The sequence below is a fragment of the Trichosurus vulpecula genome, chromosome 5 (assembly GCF_011100635.1).
Source record: "Trichosurus vulpecula isolate mTriVul1 chromosome 5, mTriVul1.pri, whole genome shotgun sequence".
Lineage (NCBI taxonomy): Eukaryota > Metazoa > Chordata > Mammalia > Diprotodontia > Phalangeridae > Trichosurus > Trichosurus vulpecula.
The window spans coordinates 151272493-151294776 of NC_050577.1; the positions used below are offsets into that span (position 1 = coordinate 151272493).

At 38.9% G+C, this 22284-nt stretch overlaps 1 protein-coding gene across 1 annotated transcript in view; it reads left to right on the top strand.

The window, feature by feature from the left end:
- Nucleotides 1-22284, top strand: part of FBXL13 (F-box and leucine rich repeat protein 13) — a 156545-nt gene that overhangs the window by 129406 nt on the left and 4855 nt on the right. The window lies entirely within an intron of this gene.

Consider the following 22284-nt stretch of genomic DNA (forward strand, 5'->3'; position numbering starts at 1 on the left):
AACAACCTTAAATCAATTGCCCTCATTTCTTCCTGAAAGGGTATTGATTCCTCTTAAGCCTTAATACACCAACCAGCCTTGGTGCTGTTGTGTACTGGGGTTAGTAAAGGCAGATGCCATGTCCATGGACAGTGTCCAGGTCAATCTAGCATCTGTTATTTTGTTGGGCAAAGAAACTCCATATAGAGATCTGAGCCATTGAGTAGGGGAGGGAGAAGACAGCTACAGAGTGCTGCAGTGTTACAAATGGAAAGTTAGGTAGTCTAGGTGAGGCTTTGAACTAGGGCTTTGATGGTTTGGGAGAGCTTGGGAAACACCTCCAAGAACTGTATTTGGAAGCTTACTCTGGTGCTCAAACAAAAAAATCTTTGCAATGAGAGGAACCCACACCCTAGCATCTCAGAAACTGAAGGATTAATGTCTGAGACTGTCAGCTGGGAACTCTGGTTTGCACGAGCGTCTGTAGGTACCACTCTTGGTGGTTCTCGTTTAGGTTCTAAAACTGACTAGGTCAACTCTTTTACCAGTTTTGTGTCCCAGCTATGAAAAAGGCACCATATGTAGAAAACCGCTGTCACATCCCTGGATATTAGGAGACAATTCATCACTTCCTTGAGAATTATAAAAGTTGGCACCACAAGAGGCTATGGCTTTGTCATTAGAACAGATCTTTGGAAACTACGTGCCCTGAATTTAGTTTTCTTAGCTAAGAGAACATTGAATGACGTGGCTAATTACATAAATGCAAGTACAGAAGTTCTGTGTTTTTGATCTATTTCTCTAGCATGATAAGGGAAAGCTAACTGGGAAAGGGTAGAGTGACTTTGTTCTCCCTTCATGTCTTCTACATAGGGCTATTTGGGTGAGCCTTTGGGAGGGTTTTGCAGGGTGGAGCTACCCTCTTGAGTCAGGTCAGGCAAATTACCATGATTATCAGGAGGTAACCAGCTAGTGTTGTTCTTTACCTTACCTTGGAAAACTGCTCTTTACCTGACCTTGAAAGAGTGTAGAAAGCATAAACAGCCACCTCAAGGAACCAAACTATGTCTGATTTCCTTTGGTAGTCCAGTAGTCTACTCCTGGCTCCTTGAGGAGCTGGGTGTGTAGCATGAAGCTAGAATAAAGTTCACAATCCACAATGGCCATGCTTTCAGAGCTGAAAAATTGTATACATGGTTTTGCAAAGTCTTATTTTAAAAATATATTTTATTTTAGGATCATCCCATCCAAACTTCTAGAATTTTTCAAAAATGAAAAGTATTTTGGGGAAGGTAATTTGTTTCAGGAGGGATTTATTTTATGCCTTCCTCTTCCATTTCCATTTTCTTTAACTTACTCTTTGAAGTCTCTGTAATTCCCTACCTACATCTCTCCCTTTTCTTTTTGACCACTAATGGAGTAGCTTTCTTTTTTTGTGTTCTTTGTCCCTTCTGCTTTTCATCTTCTAAGAGTAATTCTTTCATTTTTGACAAATGCTAAAGGATTGTAGAGCCAGTTAGCCAACAGAGGTCATCAAGGACCAAATAATGTATTCTAGAGGTCAGATTGAATAGTATGGGATTCTCCCAGAATTCTGTCATTGACCCTTTTCTAATCCACTTTCATTTTTTTTTCTATGTAGTTATTTCTTCTACATAGATTCCTAAATCTGTGTCACCTTTTTATGAGCTCCAGGACTCCATTCCATTTGCCTGCTGGTTATCTCCACCTGGATATTGCATTGAAACCTTCAGTGTGTCCAAAAGTGTGTTGAATCATCTTACCCAGCAAAACCTACCCTTCCTCCTAATTTTTCCCTCTCTGTTAATGGCATTTTTTATTCCCACAGTCTCAATGCTCAGAGTAATCTTTGCTGCTTTCAAGATTCACCCCTCATATCAAAATCTTTTGCCAAGTTTTATCACTTTTTCTTACTGAATATCTCTTGCATCCATTTCCTACATATGCTCGCCACCCTTGTTCTAGCCCTCACTGCCTCTTCCCTGGACTCCCAGATCTTCTTGTCTTCAATTCCAATTTTCACTAATCCATCCTCCATATAGCTTCCAAAATAATAGCAAGGCACTGGTCTCCCTAATATACATAACTCCCCACTCAGACACCATTAGTTACCCCCCATTGTCTTCTATATGAAATATGAGATGCTTTAACCTGGAATTCAAGGTCCCCTGCAATCTAGTTTTAATATACATTCTATCATTTCATTCTGTTCCCTTTAATGTGTTCTACATTCCAGATAAACTAGACTATTTGCTGTTCTAAGATCCTTGATCTATTCCTTCCTTCTCTAGCCTTCACGATTTTTCTCATACCATCTTCCATGTTTGGGTCAGTCTCCTCACATCTTCATGTGTTAAATTACTTTCGAGTATTCTCAAGTACTTGAGTTCAGGTACCACTTCTTAGGTTGAGTCTTTCTTCTCCCCTAATATGTCTCATGTCACTCTGTTTTGATCTTTTTGTGTTCTTATATTGATATGTAGTATAGTTACTTGTGTATGTGTCTCTGCCTCACTACCAGACTGTAATCTCCTTGAGGACAAGAATTGTTTTCATCTTTGTATATCCAGTGTCATTCTTATACTAGGCACTTAATAAATATTTGTTTAAATGAATTGAATATGAATCAGGTATCAGAATAGGAAGGAAGGAACTATAACAAAGAAAGGGACTTGGGGGACAGTGTCATTCCATGGGAATTGGAGTCAGAAGATCTTGACCAGCTCTTCTACTTACTATGTGTATGACTTTGGGTAAGTCATTTAGTTTCTCTGGACCTCAGTTTACTCATCTGTAAAATGAGAGGGCTCTACTAGGTGATTTCTAAGGTCTCTTCCAACTCTAAATCTATAATCCTGTGATTAACAAAAATACTAGCTTTCATTCCCTGTATTCCTTCCCTGTCAGTAGAATAACTTCCCAGTTCCTCCCCCCATCCAGTTTCCAGATCTAAAAACATGGTTCTGGCCCAAAATCCCAAGAGACCCTGCCTCAGCTAAGTCTTGTCAAGCAGTAATTTTCCACAATATTGCAGGCATATAAACATGAGAGCTTCCAGGCATTACATAAGTAAGAGCCATGACAAGACCAATGTCCCATTGCCTACCCCCTTTCATGAATTAGGTACCATGTGAACCTGGACTGCTATCATGTCTCCTTCTAGCCCCACTTTTACACCTTGTGGAACAACATGTAAGTTCTAAAACCATATGTAGTCAGAAGTTTCCTATTGGCTTCACATTGTGTGTGTGTGTTGAAGTTGTCTTCCAACTTTTAAGGCTGCCAAAAATAGTTTTAGTTACAGAAAATAATTCCTGGCAGCAATACATTCACCAAAGCTCTCTGTGGATTACAAAAAAAAATGCTTTTCAGTGGAATCAGTCAAGATCTAAAGAAGCAAATTGTAAAGAGATGATGACATGAGTAAGGAACATGAGTGAGTTCTCTTAATGATAGGTGCTGCCACCTTATTAGGTAGTTTGAATTAGTTTCTTAGGTGCCATGCCCAGTAAATCTGATGGAAGCATAGCCTGTATTACGTACTGAATCTAGGAATGTAATAATTAAGTCCCACTACCAAATGACTCAACTCAAAAGATAAATGTGCCTTTTGCAAGAAAAGAAATCATTTTACTCAAAAAGTCATTTGGAACTTTTCTTACAGATGGTTAAGACCTGCAAAATGTATATCAAAGAGAGGAAAGAGATAGGAATCAAAGATGCTAATTCTCATATCTTTTTTTTTTAAATTTAGAGCTTCTTGACTCCAAAAAAAGGCACTAAATGTATTTTCCAATAGGTTAAAAGCAATATAGTAAGTCTTTAAAAGAGAGAGAATATTCCTAGAATCCTAGAGTCAGAGACAGATGTGAGCATCTTATCTAGGGATGGAAAGTGGAATTCTATGAGGAATTGTGTTGAAGAATGCATATCCACTTAAGCAAATGATAAGTTTTAAACACCTTTAAAGGAAAAAGTGAATTCCAGTAGAACAAAGAATGTTGACTTGTTGAGTTGATAAATGTTTATTAAGCACCAACTCTGTGCCAAGCACTGTGCTAACCACTGAAGATACAGATAAAGGCAAAAGGTAATCTGTGCTCTCAAGAAGCTCAAAGTTTAATGGGGGAGATGAACAAAATCTATACAGAAGAAATTTCAGATGATCAATAAAGGGAAGGCATTAACATTAAGAAGGAAAAGGAAAGACTTCTCACAGAAGATGTGATTTTAGCTACAACTTGAAGGAAGCCAGGAGTCAGGGATGAAGAGGGAGAGTCTTTCCAGCATGGGGAATAGCCAGGAGAACTGTTGCAGGGACAGCCTCAAGGCCACATGTGGTCCTCTAGGTCCTCAAGCAGACTGAATCCGAACTTCACAGAACAAATCCCTTTAATAAAAGGATTTGTTCTGTAAAACTTGGACTCAGTCAAAAGACTGCCCCTGAGAACTTAGAGGTCTACATGTGGCCTCGACGCTGCAGGTTCCCCACTGCTGGTAGAGTCTGGGGATGGACCAGAAAGGTGACAAGTATCACCAGATCACAGAAAGCATGCACCATTGATTTACAAAATTGTTGTGATGAGATAATGCTTGTAAATGCTTTGTAAACATTAAAGTGATATACAAATGCCTGTATTATTTACTAGAGATCCTTAAGAAAATTTTTGTGCCTTGGATTTCCCAAGGATGAAATAATATGCTTATGAATATATCTTGAGCTTTGAAATCACTTTTGTAAATTATTATTCTATCAGCAAATTCTGTGAGATAGCTTGGTGTTACATTTAGAACAAGAAGGGATTGAAATCAGATCATATTCTAAACCAGGGTGTCAAACAGAAATGGGGACCACCAAATTATATATAAGGATCCCTGTAGGCCTTTTCTCCCAACTGAATTTCTGTAATGAGTATATTATTTTGCTGTTTTGAAAAGGAAAGAAATCAGGCCTTGGAAAGATTAAGGCCACATAGCTGATAAATATTAAATACTGGATTCAAACCTGGGACTCTGGGTCTCAAATGCTTTCTTAAATTAGTAAATAATAAATTCAGGGAATTCTTATATTCTTTCACTCTTTTCCTTCAGCTATGTTAAGGGTATGTATTCTCCATAAATTGCTTGGAAAAGTCTGTCTCTTCCCATCTTACTGGGAATAGCTTCAGCTTATGCATAGATCATTCAAATGGAGATTTTATATAGGAGAGAAGGCAGGCAATCTTGGATTCCATCAAGAAGCAAGTATTAAATACCTAGTACGTGCAAGGCACTGGGTAAGCCGCTAGGAATGCAAGGGGGAAAATTACTCTCCAGGGAGTTTACACTCGGGCTAGAAAACATGTACATGTATAAGTAAATATAGACTAAATACAGGGTAGTATGGGAGGAGTCTGCTAGTAGTGGGGGGCATCAGGGAAGATTGGATGGATGAGGTGGTCTTTGATTTGAATTTTTAAAGACACAAAGGATTCTGAGGGGTGGAGGTGAGGAGGGAATACATTCTAGGAACTGGAGACAGGAAGGACAAAGGCATCACTATGGGACATTGAGCACCTTGTGTAAAGAAGAGCAAGGAGGCCAATTTGACTGGACCACAGACTGCAGGAAGGGGAGCAATAGGGCTTCTAACTAGGAAAGTCCCATAGAAAGTTGAAGGTGCATGACTGGAGTTGAAGAGAGAGATTAAGGCTAGATAAATAAATCTGGGATAAATTTGCATAGAAATCATAATTGAGCCCATGGGATCTGATGAGTTCACCAAGAAAGTATATAAAGAGAAGAGTGAATTTAGGGAGAAAGAAATGGGTTCTATACTATACAGAGTAACAGCAGCACTGCAGTGACCAATTGTGATAGACTTAGCTCTTCTCAGTAATATAAGGATCTAAGACAATTCCAAAAGACTCAAGATAGAATATGCTATCCACATCCAGAGAAAGAATTATGGAGTCTGAATGCAGATTGAAGCATACTGTTTTCTCTCTTTTTTTTTTTCTTTCTCATGGTTTTCTTTCTTTTCTGATTATTCTTTCACAACATGACTAAGGTGAAAATATGTTTAATATGATTTTACATGTGTAGCCAATATCAGAATGCATGCTGTCTTGGGGAAGAGTGAGGGGAGAGAGGGAGAAAAAATTTGGAATTCAAAATCTTATAAAAGTGAATATTGAAAATGAAAAAAAAAGAAAATTTAAAATAAAAAAAGGAATGGGTTCTGCTTTAGACATGTTGAATTTGAGCTACCTATGGGACATCTAGTTTAAAATGTCCAAAAAGCAGTCAGTGATATGGAACTGGAGCTGAAAAGAAGAGACTAGGGTGGATATTTAGATCAGAGAGTCATAGACATAGAGATGATAGCTGAACCCTTAATAACTGACTTGATTTCCAAGTGAGAGAGCACAGAAAAAAGAGAAGAGGCCCAGGACTGAGTCTTGGGGGATACCTCGGTTACTGGGCTTGATGTGAATAAAGATCTAGCCAAGGAAACTGAGAAAAAAAATATACATGTGTATGGTAGTGAGGCTGTTAGCAAAGAGGCTGTGGAGGAGATTGTCTGAGAGGAAGGAGTGAAGTAAAGAGTAGTTGAAGCTTTCCCAAATACTTTTCCAAGAGACAGTGACCACTCAAGATAGCAGTGTTGCAGGGTGGAAGTTCCCTCAGGACTTGGTCTCTGGTGTGTGCTATGACATGATTGTCCATGATGTTGGAGAAGAGGGAGTGAGAGATAATATAAAGCAATGATGTCAAACTTAAATAGAAATGGGGCCCAGCAAACCTTACCTAAGGGTCTCTGCAGGCCACATTTTGACTTAGAAAACCACGTATTAATATTATCTGTGTTTTATTGTATTTTTATTTATTTCATTAAGTATTTCCCAAATTACATTTTAATAAGGTTTAGGCTACATTTGAGAGTGTTGTAGGCTGCGTTTGGCCTGTGGGGTGTGGATTTGATGCTTCTGATGTAAAAGGTGTGAGATGAGAAAGGAAGAAGAAAAGAACTCATGGAAAATTGACTTGGTGTTTTTTCCTTTCAGTGAAGTGTGAGGAGACATTCTCAAATAAGAGATTGGAGGAAGGGGGTGATGTTGGAAGCCTGGGGAGAGAAAGGAAGGTTTGGAACAACCACTGTCTGAATAGAGAATCAATTAGTGAGGAGCAGAAGAGTTCCCTTGTGTTTTGTAACTTCCTCCAGGTCAATGGAGTACAGTAGCCTGTTGGTGAAGAGGAATAGGCAGATCATGAGTAATCCAAGTCTGGACTTGGCAAGACATAAGTTTTGGGATAAGACAAGGTAGCTGAGGCTCTGAAAGCCAGATCAGGGATGTTGACCTGGGGAAAAAAACTGAGGGCTGGGGGAGAAATTGAAGGTCAGAGTGAGGACAAAGACTAGACTTAAGAGTAATAAGGTGAAGGGAGAAATGGAAAGATAGAAAATTATGATCAGAGAGATGAATTTTGGAGACATTGAACATGGAAGTGAAAAATTTATGGGTGATGGTAAGATCAAGAGCATAGCCATCCCTATTTGGAGTTGAGGTGGAGTGGATGATGATCATGATGATACTACTATTTATTAATAAATAAAGATAATAATAAGTAGCATTTATGCAGCACTCATGGATTGTGGAACTGGGAAGTTACTACATTTGAGAAAACATCATGTATAAATTGAAGTTCCTTAATATTAGAGCAGGAGTTGTGGTGGAGAGACATTGACATTAAACAGAGACTGAACTCATTTAGAGAAGATGGAAAATGTCCTGGGGGTAAGTAGAGGGTAATAAGTTTGGATAGCTTAAACTTTAAGGGAGAAAAGGTTGCTGAGTGGTAGTAGAGCGTTAGGGAACAAGGACTGTTTGAACTGGAGGATGTGAGAAAAGGCCCGAGCAGTACTGGAAAGCACAGGTGTGGGGGAGTGGGTTCTGGGTCTCAGGGAGTGCCAGAAGATGTAAGGAACATGAGAGAAAGCAGTCCAAAATGAAGGGAACTTTAGGAGTTCTAGAGAACCTGGTGAACATGATGAGCAGAGACGGGGTGAGCCACTGGCGCCTGGCTATGGCTGAGGTGGATGGGAATGAGGGAATGGAGAGCAGGCATTGAAAAGGGAGGGTTGTTGTGATTTTTGGTAGTCAGAGGTTCGGTATCACTATGCTAGGGAGAGTAAAAGGGGATAGGAGTGTACTAATAATTAGGGAATGAATCCAGACAGAACATGAATGGATGATAGGAGCTCTGCTAATAAAGATAGACAATTAGATGGTTCAGAGTCTCTGCAGATGGTGTTGTCTTATAGCAAGTGCAAGCAGGGCCTGCTGGAGGTGTTTACTGGGCCATCTAGGATGATACAGTTGGAACAGAAGTACAACGAAATATAGAGAGGCATATACTAATGTAAATATTAAAAAGCATCACCAGAAGGATCACTTCTTACTTGTTTTTCCTTGACCTCAGCATCCCATCTCCTACTTATGGGCCTTCAAATAGGCCATTCCCCCTGCTCAGAATATAGTGCTTCCTCCCTTCTGTCCCTTAGAGTCTTGATATTTCATCAAGGCTCAGCCCAGGTGCCCCCCTCCAATGGGAAGTCTTTCTAGATCTCCTTAGTTGTTAGTGCCCTCTTGTATTTATTTGTCTGTTTATATTATGTACCCTTTAATATAATGGAAACTCTACGAAGGCAAAGACTTTTTTGTTTTTTTGTTTTGGTATTCCCAGAGCCTCATACATAGTGGATGCTTTTTAATGTTTGTTAGATTGAATAAATTTATTTAGAAAAATGAGTGCTGGATTTGTAGTCAGATTCAAATCTCAATTCTTCCATGTGGCATTTGTGTGACAAATCACTTAACTTTTCTAGGCCTCCTTTTCTTCATCTGTAAAATGAAGAAGTTAGATGAGGTGACCTCTAAGTTTCTTTCCAAATCAAAATCTTTTATTCTATTAATTGAATTTAAAAGTGAATGAGAATGAATAGATAGAATAAATACTAACAGACACTGGGAGAGAATGACTAAAAGGATAATATTTTGTGTGTCAAAATATATTTATTTAAATGTAAATAATTTCAGATTAATTGACTATATTGATAGTTAATAATTTTCAGTAAACCCATTTATAAAGTTTTAAAATTGTGTTCCTAATTCAAACTAGTTTTTTGATTGAGCTAATTCTCATTTTTATGAAGACTGATTTGTATCTGCTGTCTGTAAGTTAAAATTTCCTCAATATGATTAATGTATTGTTATGAAAGTTTTCTGTAACAAATCACCTTGCCCATCAATGACTCCACAGTCATTGGACAACCCCCACTTTTAGACTCCAACATCATATTCTGCAGTGTTTCCCAGACTAACAAGGTAGCAGAACCAAAGTAAGAAGAGCAAGCGGGCCAAACTGAGAACCTCCAGAGGAGGTTTGTGCAGGAGGCAGCACAGTTTTGAGGCTACTGAGATATCTGAAAGAAAGAAGGGAAGATATTAAATAGTTACTGAAAAAATTACAGATGTTATTAGTACCAGAAGTGGTGGGGTTGGGCTACTTAATATTCAAAACCTTGAAAAAATATTTTTGTTTACTTCAGAAAAATTTCAACCCTGAGGAAGTCCAAAAGAGTAAGGATTGACTAGGGATTAATATTGAACAGGGATTTCTAGTAGACAGTGACTTTCTGAAGATATTTCTGTTTGTAGATGGCTGTAGACGTAGTGTGCTTTTTGCACCAAAATTCAGGATCATTGCAGAGGTTCCTGAATGAGAGATCCATAGCCATTCAAATGAGTTTGTCATAACTGTGCCCACAGGAAAAACCAAGTGAAGAAAGAAAATCTATTTTCCAAATCTTGTTATTTAATGGAAAAAGGGACCCTAGAGCTGGTCCATCAGTAGATATGTCTTAGATGCTACAAATGGATGATAAACTGGGCCCAGAATTGAATAGAAGGAAGAGATCTGGCTGAATTGTATTTGGGAAATTGCTTAGGACATTCAAAAAATGCAAACTTCTCCAAAAAATAAAATTCCATCTTTTTAAAACTTTTTTTTCTCTGCTAATGCTCACAGAATTTGTGAGTCCTACTTTCTTTTATCTGTGATATCTTTATCTTTTCATTTGTAGTGAGACTGTCATAAACATTTAGTTCCCCCAGTTGTGTTTCAACTCTTTGGTAATTGGACAAAGATTTTATATTGAGTGATAATGGATAAATTAAAATTTGGGATTGATCTTAGAATTGTATGATTTTTAGTGCCTTCTGTTTTTCTTCTACTCTGTTAACATTGCCGCTAAAACAGAAGAGAACACATGGGATGTTTTGGGTATTTGTCTATTTCTAGGTTTAATGTGGCCAAGAAAAAGTTATCCCTTGGCCAGTTTTCTAGGGATGAACCTCTCTCACCTGTACTTTAAGCTTGAGGAAAGGAAGCTTGAATTTCATAGATACTGGCCTCAAGAACCCAAGGTCACCTCCATGTCATCATAAGGCTTTAGAGGATGATTTCAGTGGAAGCACAATTTTATGGCCAGACTTAGAACTGAAATGGCTGCCTAAACTGGAGTCGAGCTTTCCCAGCTTCCGTATAGCTACTCCAGCAGAACTCTGAAATTCCCACCAAACCACATAATAATTAAGAAATCCAATGAGAAATGACACCAAACAACATTTTCTACTCCAGAACTGAAAAGACAGCAAGAATAGGCCCCTCCCCTCCACTCATCCTATCTCCATCAAAGTGTAGTGCTAATGTGACCAAAGAGCTTCCCTGTCCATTCAATAGGCCTGAAGTGGAGCTAGTTAAGAGAAGCTTGCTTGTAGGCAGGCCCACACCCTTTTGCTATTAGGTACTAAGCCCCAGGCCTACACAGGGTGTGTGTGTGTGTGTGTATATATATGTGTGTGTGTGTGTGTGTATATATATATATATATATATATATATATATATATATATGTGTGTGTGTGTGTGTGTGTGTGTGTATGTGTATATATGTGTGTATATATATATGTGTGTGTATATATGTATATATGTGTGTATGTATTTATACGTGTGTGTGTATATATATATATATATATATATACACACACACACACACACACCCTGTGGGTGGCCATTAAGCTCAGACTAGAGAGCTGCAGAGACCAGAGAGCTGCTAGAAGAAGATAGAAGAGAGAACTGTGAGAGAGGATGGAGAACTGAAAGGGATGCAGAGACGGAGGGACAGAGAGAGAACTGAAAGGGCTTTCAGAACTGTGGGAGGAGAGGACACAGGCAAGCAGACAGTTAAGATTCGTGAGTGAGTGTTTATAGGGAGGCCCTAGCAGAAGGGAAGGTTATAGGATGGCTTGGCTCTCTGTTGTGATACTATATTTTAATCTCCTGGCTGTTACATCGAGGTGGACTTACTGGTTTTAGAATACAATTACTGCTATGTCAAATTGGGGTTATTGGTTCTGGGATTTGATCCTCTGGTATCTGAATAAATGTTTTACTTCTTCTGTCTTCTATACAGAGAGTCTCTTATACTTTGGGATTCTTAACTATACAGGCATATTCATGGTCACCATCAATATCATGAATCTTGCCTTACTGATACACAAAGTGAACATGAATCCAACCACAGATAGGCTTGTCAGCCTCAGGATAGGAACCTTAGAAGCCCTGGAGAACAGTAGTAGCCAGAAGCACCTTTCTGCTCAGTACAGAGCTGCAGTGCTCAGACTGAGAAAGCCCAGGGGCTTCTAAGTGCCCTAATATACTGTCATAAGACGACCCTGAGCATCTGGTATTCTGAACTGCAAAGATCCAGGGGATTCTAATCTTAGGAGGTGAAAGTCACTGAAAAATCCCAGGGGACTGAGGGTGAGATCAACTTAGATCTGAATTGGGACATAGACTAGTCCTGGCATAAAGCTCCAATTCAGGAACTGAAGCTGCAGAAATGAGTAAATCAAAGAAAACACTAAACAGTATCAAAAATGTGTTGCAAATCTAACTCTATAACAACTGAAAGCAAAGACTCAAAAGAAAAAAATAATATTCCACAAAGGTCTATATGAAAACCTAGAAAAAAATGAAACAAAAGTTAAACAATTAAATGAAAGCTCTTGAGGAAGAAATTAGTAGGAGATTAAGTAGCTTGAAAGAGAAAGTGGTAAACCCAAGAAATGGAATACCTGAAAATTAAAATAGACAAAATAGAAGTCAGTGGCTCCATGAGCCAGAAAGAAATGTTAGAAAAAAATTAAAAGACTCTAAGATATCTGATCATCAAAAACAACTGACCTAGAAAACAAGTGAAGGAGAGATAATTTATTTTTTTACTCTAAATACTATTTTATTTTCCCCAATTACACGTAAAAACAATTTTTAACGTTAGGGTTTTTTTTTTTAAGTTTTGAGAAGATCATTTGAGAATCACCGTACTCTGAAAAACAAGATTTAAAAAAAAGCAGGAGTCTCTCTTTTAAGAAATTACAAATGAAAACTGCCCAGTTTTATTAGAATAAGGAGGCAAAATAAAGGTAAAATTTACTGATCCTTTCCTGAAAAAAAAAAACCTCTTAAGAGGCAAAATCCTAGAATGCTATAGCCAAATTCCAGATTTTCCACGTCAAGGAAAAAATACTGAAACCATCTAGAAAGTCAGAGTTCAAGTTGCAAGGAACTGGAATTAGGATCCCACAAGGCCTAGAATCTTTTACTAAAAACCAGAAGAAATCTTGGAATACAGTATTCCAAAAATCAAAAGACGAAGGCTTACAATCAAGAATAACTTACCTATAAATATTAATATAATTCTCTGGGGCGGGGGGGGGGGAATGGACTTTTAGTGAAAAAGAAGACTAAAGACCCGAACTGAGTAAGAATTTTGAAATACAAACACAAAAGCCCAGTTAAATCTAGAAGGGTAAATTTATTTGAGCAATTAGAACAGTATAATGACGTAGTGTTAGCATTCTAATGGGGAGACGAAACAACTGTCCCTTCAGAACCTTAATGTTTTTAAATGGTTTCGGGGCAATTAAATAAGAAAAACTGAAGGTCTGTGGCTAGATTGGCTTAGTTTGAAGGATTTGAAGAGGGGAAAGAAAAGGTAAAATTAGGAATACACTAGTATAGAAAGCATGAGGAAGGGAGTGGAACTTGCTATTTCTCATAAATGGAGTGTGTGAAAAGAAAATACAAACACTGAGAAAGGGGTACAGAGGGTAGCCATCCAATAAACCTCAGTTCTATCTGAAACAAAGTAGAATTGAACATGCACGTGTGTGCATGCGCACACACATACAGAGTTGGTGAAGGAATACATCAAACTTAACAGGTAAACAAGCAAAGATGAGAGTGGATTATAATACATCTATAATGTAAGGGAGGATAACAGCAGAAAAAGAATAGTCACTAGCAAAATAAACTTCCTGATCCTGAAAGTGGTTAGTCAGGGGAAGGGTATGGAGAGGCTGGTGGATTAAAAGGAGGAAAAAAGAAGAACAGAACTATGATCTAAAAGGATGCATTAGATGGCCTCTTAGACAATCAGGGAATGGCTAAACAAATTGCAATGTACGAAAATAATGGAATATTATTATACTGTAAGAAATGACCAAAGTGAGGAATTTAGAGAATCCCAGTTAGCATGAACTGATGAAAAGTGAAGTAAACAGAACCAGGAGATCAATTTATTTATACAAGGTCAACAACATTGTGAAGGAAAACAACTTTGAATGAGGACCTATGTTGAAACATATTGCCTACCTCCAGAGAGAGAGGTCATGTATACAAGGTACAGAGATGTATTTTTTTGGACATGGCCACTGCATGGATTTGTTCCGCTTAACTATGCATATTTGGTTAAGATAAAAGTTTTCCCCCGTTTTATTCCTCTCAGTAAATTGGGGGAGGGTAGCAATAGTGATGCCCCCCCAAAAGAGAGTTATTGTAACATTTTTTAAAAATTCACAGAAGAAAACAGGAGTTCAGAAGAAAGCACAGATAAGAAGGACAGTTTGAAAAGTAGTATGTTGAATTTATTATACTTTTTTAAAAATGAAAGTGAAGTAAAATGGATATTCATGGTTTCATGTAAAATCTCTTTTTGTGCTATACTTTGCATGGAAATGCTCTTTTGTGTGTTAAAGATAAAATATTTTTAAAAGATATTGCCAATCAAAATGGCATCAGGTAAATTTATAAATTTGTAAATTCTGATTTTAAGTCACAAGAGAAATTGGACTCAATTTAGAAGAAACACAATTCATCTGTATAATCTAGCACTTAATACAGTGCCTGGCACATAGTAGGAGCTTAATAAATGTTTATAGACTGAGTGTTAGATGCCACTCTGTGGGTTAAAAAAAGACTTGATCAGTGCCTTCAATTCAGGTCTTGAAACCAATGAACATTTAAAGCAATTCAGAATTTCTAAAGTATTAATAATCAAATGAAAAAATAAAAGCCTTTAAAAGTACATAATTGCACAAATATAAGATGTGATAACTACAGCTAGAGAGCTTTTTTGGTTTTAGCGGTATTACTGAGAACATTTTACTTCAGTCTTGGGGATCTCAATAATATTATCAGTGGGGTGTGTTGGAGAGTATAACATTCTGTACTGGAAAAGATTCAGTAATGAAAGAGAAATTGATTGCAAACTTTGGAATATTTTACAGGAATTCTGCCAGTCAACACCAATTTTGGAACATTTAGATGTCTCTTACTGCCTCAAGCTTTCCGGAGAAATTTTGAAAGCACTGTCCAGTAAATGCTTTAGGCTTACGTCACTCAACATTGCTGGCTGTCCAAAGGTATGTGTAAAAGTGTTGAGGCTGAGAAAAGACAAGAGAGAGCCCAGAGAGTTTTGTGTTCAGAAGTGTGACTCATTCTTGACCTGTTCTCTTTGCAATGTATAAGCCTGCCAGCATAATCATACTATATCATAGTATCAAGCAGAATAATGCTCTGGCATTCAGTTGGGCTTTTCCTCCCAAAGGAATGAGCCCTCCTTTCCCCACCATGTCTCATTTATGTTCCCAGCACCTCTACAGTGTAACATGTGGATGGGGTGCAACTATCTCTATTTTTTAAATAGATGAAGGAACAGAGTTTCAGAGAAATTATCATTTGCCCCAGTAGTAATATTAACAAATAGCTTATACATATATTATACTTCACATTCATAAAGTGCTTCAATTACATTGTGTCATTTGACCCTTAAAATAAAAACCCTGTGAGGTTGATTGTGGGGTGTTATTCTCATGCTACTGATAAATAAATTGATGGGCTTTCAGTTAGGTTCATTGTTCTTTCCAGGTCACTGAGCTTCCTTAACATAATTAGTTGACTGTATTGTAACTTGGACTCAGTTGTTAACATAACTGCATAACCAGTGATAATTGAAGATGTGGGAATTAATTATGCAAACTGCTTTAAATATTCCAAAAGATTTGGAGAAATAATAATAACTAGCATTTACATATACTGCCTATTGTATGCCAGGCACTGTGCTAAGCACTTTTACTTCATTATTTATTAATTACTTTATTTTTGTCCTCGCAACAAACTTGGGAGGTAAGTGCTATTATTATCCCCATTTTACAGTTGGGGAAACTGAGGTAGATGGAAGTTAAGTGATCTGCCCAAAGTCACACAGGTAGTAAGTGTCTGAGTCCGGATTTGAACTCAGGTCTTCCTGACTCCAGGTGCTGAGGTCTATCCACTGTGCCACCAACTGTAAAAAACCGTTATTGCTAGTGGTCTTGTTTCTGATCTCACAATCAGAAAGTAAATTCAGAGTGTATGATGGCCTCTGAAAAGTTGTGGGTCAAGGCAGTGGTGCTTAAGGAAAGAAATTGTTTATGAAACACTCCTTGGACTTAAGGAGCTTACATTCTAATGAGGGAAAATCGTGTGCCAATCTAAAATATGTACAAGGTAATTTCTGGGGGGCAAGTGAAGGACATAGGTCTAAAACAAAGTATAGTTTTTCAACAGCAGAGTGGAGATTCCAGGGGAGAACAATGGAAAGGGACAGTAGATAGGGTTAGAGATTCAGGAAGGATGGGACTAGCCAGGGTGGATTTCAAGCAGTGGGAAGTGGTCTAAGGCAGCCTACAACTCAGAATCACAGAGATTCTGCATGGAGCCCCAAGGTAGTGGACTGACACACTCCTTCCAAAACATTGGTAGCGATTTGATGATCATTTTCTAAGCAGGAAGTGGGAAAAGCAGCGGGGTGGCCTGGCGGGGCACACTACAGGGACAGGGCAAGTCATGAGTTTCCTGCCTTGCTTATGGTCTTTGTTGTTGTTCAGTTGTTTCAGTTGTGTCCACCTCTTCATGACTCCATTTGGGGTTTTGTTGGCAAAGATACTGGAGCTCATTTTACAGATGAGGAAACTGAGGCAAACAGGGTTCAGTGACTTGCCCAGGGTCACATAGTAAGTATCTGAAGCCAGATTTGAACTCTTGAAAAGAGTCTTCTTGACTTCAGCCCGGCACTCTATCCACTGCACAATCTAGCTGCCCTGCCTAATAACCTACTCCTCTCCAAAGTATTGGGTCACCTATACAACCAAGCCCGTTTGCTTCTAGGCCATTGTAATTGACATCTGAAGAAACCTCGCTCCTCATCAGTTCAGTCTTCATGAAGGTCAGAATAGAGCTGGTCTCTCTCAGGTCTCTATATAGCCTCATTCTACTGCAAAAGGAAGTACGGACAAGCCTTTTTAAAAAAAAGTAAAGCACTGGGGTAGCTAGGTAGTGCAATGAATAGAGCACCAGCCCTGGAGTCAGGAGGACCTGAGTTCAAATCCAGCCTCAGACACTTGACACACTTAATAGCTGTGTGACCTTGGGCAAGTCACTTAACCTCAATTACCCTGCCCTCCCCCCTCCAAACAACAAACAAACAAAAAAAGCAAAAAACCAAGGGAAAGAAGTGAAAGATCGTATTTCATACCAAGGATGGTGCCTGGCTTATACAAGAAAGCTAGGAACATTCAGAGTAAAACTCTTCCCCAGTGTCTCAGAACTATGCCTGTTTAAAACTAGGTAAAACCGGATGTTTTCTAATTCTCTAGACATGTCATGGTTTCCAGAACACAAATAGGGCAACAACATCACTCACTTTCTTCTCCTCTACTCTAGCAATCATGGGTCCTTATAGCATCCCCTGTCCTACCATGTGGACACTCTGGCAACTGGTCCTACTGAAGAGCATGCTGGGACAGTAGTTGGGTTTCAGTGGGCCTTAAAATTTAGGTGCAAAGTAAACATGACCAATCAGTGAAAAAGGTGGGGGTGGGGAATGGGATAAAGAATTTTGTTTGATGCTGGGAAAAGTTAAAATCCCTTTGCATACTGGGAAAGGTTAAAATCAGGGTATTCCCTTTGCATACTGGGAAAGGTTAAAATTAGGGTATTCCTTTTGCATACTGGGAAAGGTTAAAATTAGGGTATTCCCTTTGCATACTGCTATTTCATAGAGGCCAAAAGATTCGGATGTGCCACAGCTATTTATAAAACACTTTGTAGTCTCCTTCTACACATATCACATTCTAGCCTGTATTGTGTTTAATTATGTTTGTGTCTTATCTGTTTCTACTAGATACTTCCTTGAAGATAGAAAACATGGTTTATGTATCTTTGCATACATAGCCTAGCACAGTGAATAAAGAAGAGACTGATTAATGTTTGTCGAATGAATGAACAAACAAAAGATATGTGAAGCACTGCTCTGAGTAAACAAGTCTGGGAGGATGTGTTATTCACTACACAGCTGTAAATTATGATAACACATTTATAAATCCTCTTTAAAGTTTTACAAAGTACTTTCCTCAGAAAACTCTAAGAGATAGCATAATACAAGTATCATCTTGTTCCTATTTTACAGATGACAAAGCTAATGGAAGGAAGCAGAGTATTTATCATAGCAGACTGTTCCTTCTGTCACCTCCATTTTCTCATTCATTTTAAATCTCATCCTGTACATTGCCAATTTCCCCACGGCTTACAAACACATCCATGTTTTCCCCATTCTCAAAAAGCCCTCACATGATCTTTCTATGCCCGTAAACCGTTATCCTTTATTTCTTCTTTTTGTAGCTAAACCCCTTGAGAAGGCCATCTACAAGCCATGCCTCCATTTCCTTTCCTCTCACTTTCTCCTTAACTGTCTGCAGCCTGGCCTTTGACCCCATCACTGAACTGAAATTGCTCTCTCTTCAAAGTTACCACTGAAGGCCTGATTGCCAGATCTAACGGCCTTTTCTGAGTCTTCCTCCTCTTGACTTCTCTCCAGGTGTGGATGTTATTGATTACCTTCTACTCCTTGATATACTCTCTCTTCTCTGGATTTCTGTGACACTGCTGTCTTATGCTTCTCCTTCTACCTGACTGATCACTCCTCAGCCTCCTTTGTTGCATCCACAGGTCATATGTACTCAAACTATGGGTGTCCTCCAAGGCTCTCTCCTTTGCCCACTTCTCTTCTTTCTATATACCGTTTCACTTGGTGATTTTATTCGCGCCCATGAATTCAATTATCATCTCTATGCAAATGATTCTTAGACCTACTTGTCCAGCCCTCCTGCCTTCAAGTCTCACATATCTACCTGCCTGTTGGACATGCTGAATTGGGTATGTTCAGTCCTTTACAGTCATGGCTGACTCCCTGTGACCCCATTTGGAGTTTTATTGGCAGAGATAGTGAAGTGGTTTGCCATTTCCTTCTTCAGCTCATTTTTATAGGTGAGGAAACAGAGGCAAACAGGGTTAACTGACTTGCCTGGGGTCACCCAGCTAGTAAATGTCTGAGGCCAGATTTGAACTCAGAAAGACGAGTTTTCCTGACTTCAGGCCCAATGCTCTATCCACTTTGCCACCTAACAGGATATAAACATATTAAACTCAGCATGTCTAAAACTGAACCCAAACTCTTCCCCCACCTCAAGCCCTCCCTTCATCCTAACTTCCCTATTAATTTTGGGCATAACATCATCTTCTCAAACTGCAAGGCTTAGAATAAGGCTATCATCCCATTACTCCCACTCTTCTCAGTGGGGAAGAGAATGCCCCACTCTAACCCTCCCCCTTCAGTGACTGCATAGCCACTTATCCCACCCTAGGGAGCTCACACGAAATCACTCTCTTATCATTACCCCAAGACTACTGACTGTAAGGCTTCAAGGGGAATAAAAAATAGTTTCTGTTCAGTAAAAGGTTGGGATTGCAACCCTTCCCAAGCCCAAATTCTGCCTAGTAAGGATTTGTGGGTAAGGGTAAAGATGAGGGGGTGGAATGGAGTTAAATTGTACGATGTGACCTTTGAAGTCCCTTGACTTTCTTCAAGGTAAACTTTGGTCCTGCCAGCTGACTTCTTTGGAAACACTTTGAGCTCAGAGGTTGTTAAAAATAGAAACTCAAGCTCTATATAATCTCATATACTAAAAGGGATATTTTTAATACTGGAAAGAGATTCCTGGCACAGTGCTCTAGCTATATCAACAAATAAAAGGAACAAGATCTGAATCTTGAGAAATTTGCAAGAATAGGATAACATTTAGTATGCTGCTTTTGGCCCTGTAGCACATGTAAATCCATTAAAGAAGGTTTCGCTTATTCAAAACAAACATGTATTTAGATGAATTCGTAGTTGGAAATGCCACTCTCTATTGGTGACTGCCTTATAGTTTGTATGTCTAGCCATTCATCACCCAACTTGTAAAGAAATACAGTGCTTCACATACAACAGGCACATAATAATTGTTTGTTACATTGCATTGAAAAACAACTCTAACTTAAAGTAGAAAGGCATTCTGCAGTTACAAGCTTTATGTGCTAGAATCAGAATTTAAAATTCTTTAACCTAGGGCCAAAATGGTTTGAAGGAGGAGGGAGGCAGGTCTCAGGGAGGTGTATTCAAGCAGCATTATGATGATAGGATGTCAGATATGGGGCTGAGCAAGGAAGCGAAGTCTTACTATGTGGCATATAGAAGACCAGGGAGAAAGTACACTGCTTTTTCCTCAGTGTCAGGTTTCCTGAGGGTAAAACCCACCTATCTTCATCCTAGTTACCATTCTGCCAGCTGGTATTATAAAACGTCTTTTAAGTAAAATTGTAAAGAAAAAGGGAGTGTCTTTGAAACATCCAGTTCAGTCAGGATGTTTAATACATGACATAGTGAAAAGAATAAAAATAATTAACATATAATTGCTTAAGGTGTACTAAAGATCTTTCCTTCCCACAACCTTGTGAGGCAGGAAATGTCCGCATTATCATACTCATGTTGCTGATTCGTCTCGGTCTTGTCCAACCCTTTGTGACCCCTTTTGGGGTTTTGGTGATACTGGAGTGGTTTGCCATTTCCTTCTCTAGCTCATTTTTATAGATGAGGAAACTGAGGCAAACAGAGTTAAGTGACCTGCCCAGGATCACACAGCTAGTGTGTGTCTGAGAACAGATTTGAACTGAGAAATATTGAATCTTCTTGACTTCAGGCCCAGCGCTCTGTGTGCTATGGCTCCACCTAGCTGTCTGTCATCCTTATTTTACAAGTAAGGAAACTGAGGATTAGAGAACTTTAAATCATTTATCTGTCATCAGACATTTGCAGAATGTGGATAAGGCAAGCTGCAATACATAATACCGTCCCTATCCCCAATAAAACAATAAGAACAGGACTTAGTTTTGTAGATTATATAGGAATGCTATAACCGCCCTCCACTCACTCTTTTTAATTTTGGGGGCCTAGGTTGGCCTGGGGGCATAGCGCAGCACAGGAGTTATGTGATAGGAGAGTAGAGAATTAAATTTTCCCTTCACTCAACACACATGAAAATCTACCTCATTTCCCACACTGCCATGGGCTTTTTCCATCTATTCATTATCCCTTTCCTCCTTCCCAATTAAAAGACCCTTGAAAAAGAAGTTGGTCTTGGAGCCCTCTTTGCAGTGGTGTCAGGTCCCAGGGCACTCATAACGTAGGGTTGGAAGTGCTGTCAGGAGCTCCCACTGCTCCAGTGGTGGGGAATTAACTGATGGGAGGGCTGTGTCCTTGTCCTGGAGCATGTTCTGAAAGCCAAGACATGCTTAGACAGGACATCTGTTTTTCCTAATCCTAAATATGCACAGTTCTGAAACAGGGGGTTGGGGTTTTTTTTAGAGCTGTCTTGGCTTTATGTTAAAAAAATATATTCTAAGCAGCCTCTTTAGCTAAATGTTGTGACGTGTAGCTGCTGGAACCTCCAACCATTCCAAACAAGACATTATGTGCAATTAAATTTTTAAAACTTTTTTTGAGGCAGTTATCTACTTGGTCCTACAGCAAATCTTATTTATGCCAAAAAACTTTGCCCAGAAAAGAGACCAGGAATGTAGCAGATAGGGTAGCTACTTGGCACCAGAAGTAGAGTTGAAGCACCTCCACCAAGAAGGATGGGAGAATTCCTATGGTTTGAGGACATTGGGCAGAGTTTCCAGGGCAAAGAGCTGCTTCTGTTTCCTTCTTCAGTGTTTCTGTCTCCTTTCCCCTACCCAGAAATGTACTCAAAAGGGTAAAAATTCAAGTCATTCCTGTCCTGCCCCATTCCTACCCACAAGGCAAATGTGCCAATACACTCTGAAGTAGTCTGAACTTCTCTGCAGGTGAAATGCAATGAACAGATATCCAATGAGAGGATCATCTATAAGTTGTTAAAACTAAGACTGTATATCAGAAGTTGCTTTTGACAATGTTTTCAGTAAAATGTTCATTTATGAATTCTTCAGTGTTTATGGGATTTGAGATATCAAGAGTACTTTATAGGCACTTCATAAATAGTTCTAAAGTTTGGAACAGGAAGATTGTGAAAAGCAAACTAGCAGCGAGGTGGTGCGGTGGATTGAGTGCTGGCCTTGTAGTCTAGAAGACCCAAGTTCAAATCATGCCGCAAACTCTTACTAGCTGTTTGACCCCAGACTGGTCACTTAACTTTTCTCAGCCTCACTTTCCTCCTCTGTGAAAATGGGTTTAATAATATCACCTACTTCTCAGGGTTATTGTGATGGTCGAATGAGATAACGTGTAAGGCATTTGTAATTACTAGCTATTGTTAAAAGTTCTGTGGAGCAGAAGGGAGCCAAAAAAGATAGGAAATTTTAAGCAGGAATAGATTAGGTAGAAATTCACAAGTTATGGGGAATTTTATGCTTGGCTTTCTTGAGAAAATTCATTTCTGTTTACTGATAACTCAACTTTTTAGAAATGGAGATATAACTGAACACCTGTAGAAAACAAATATG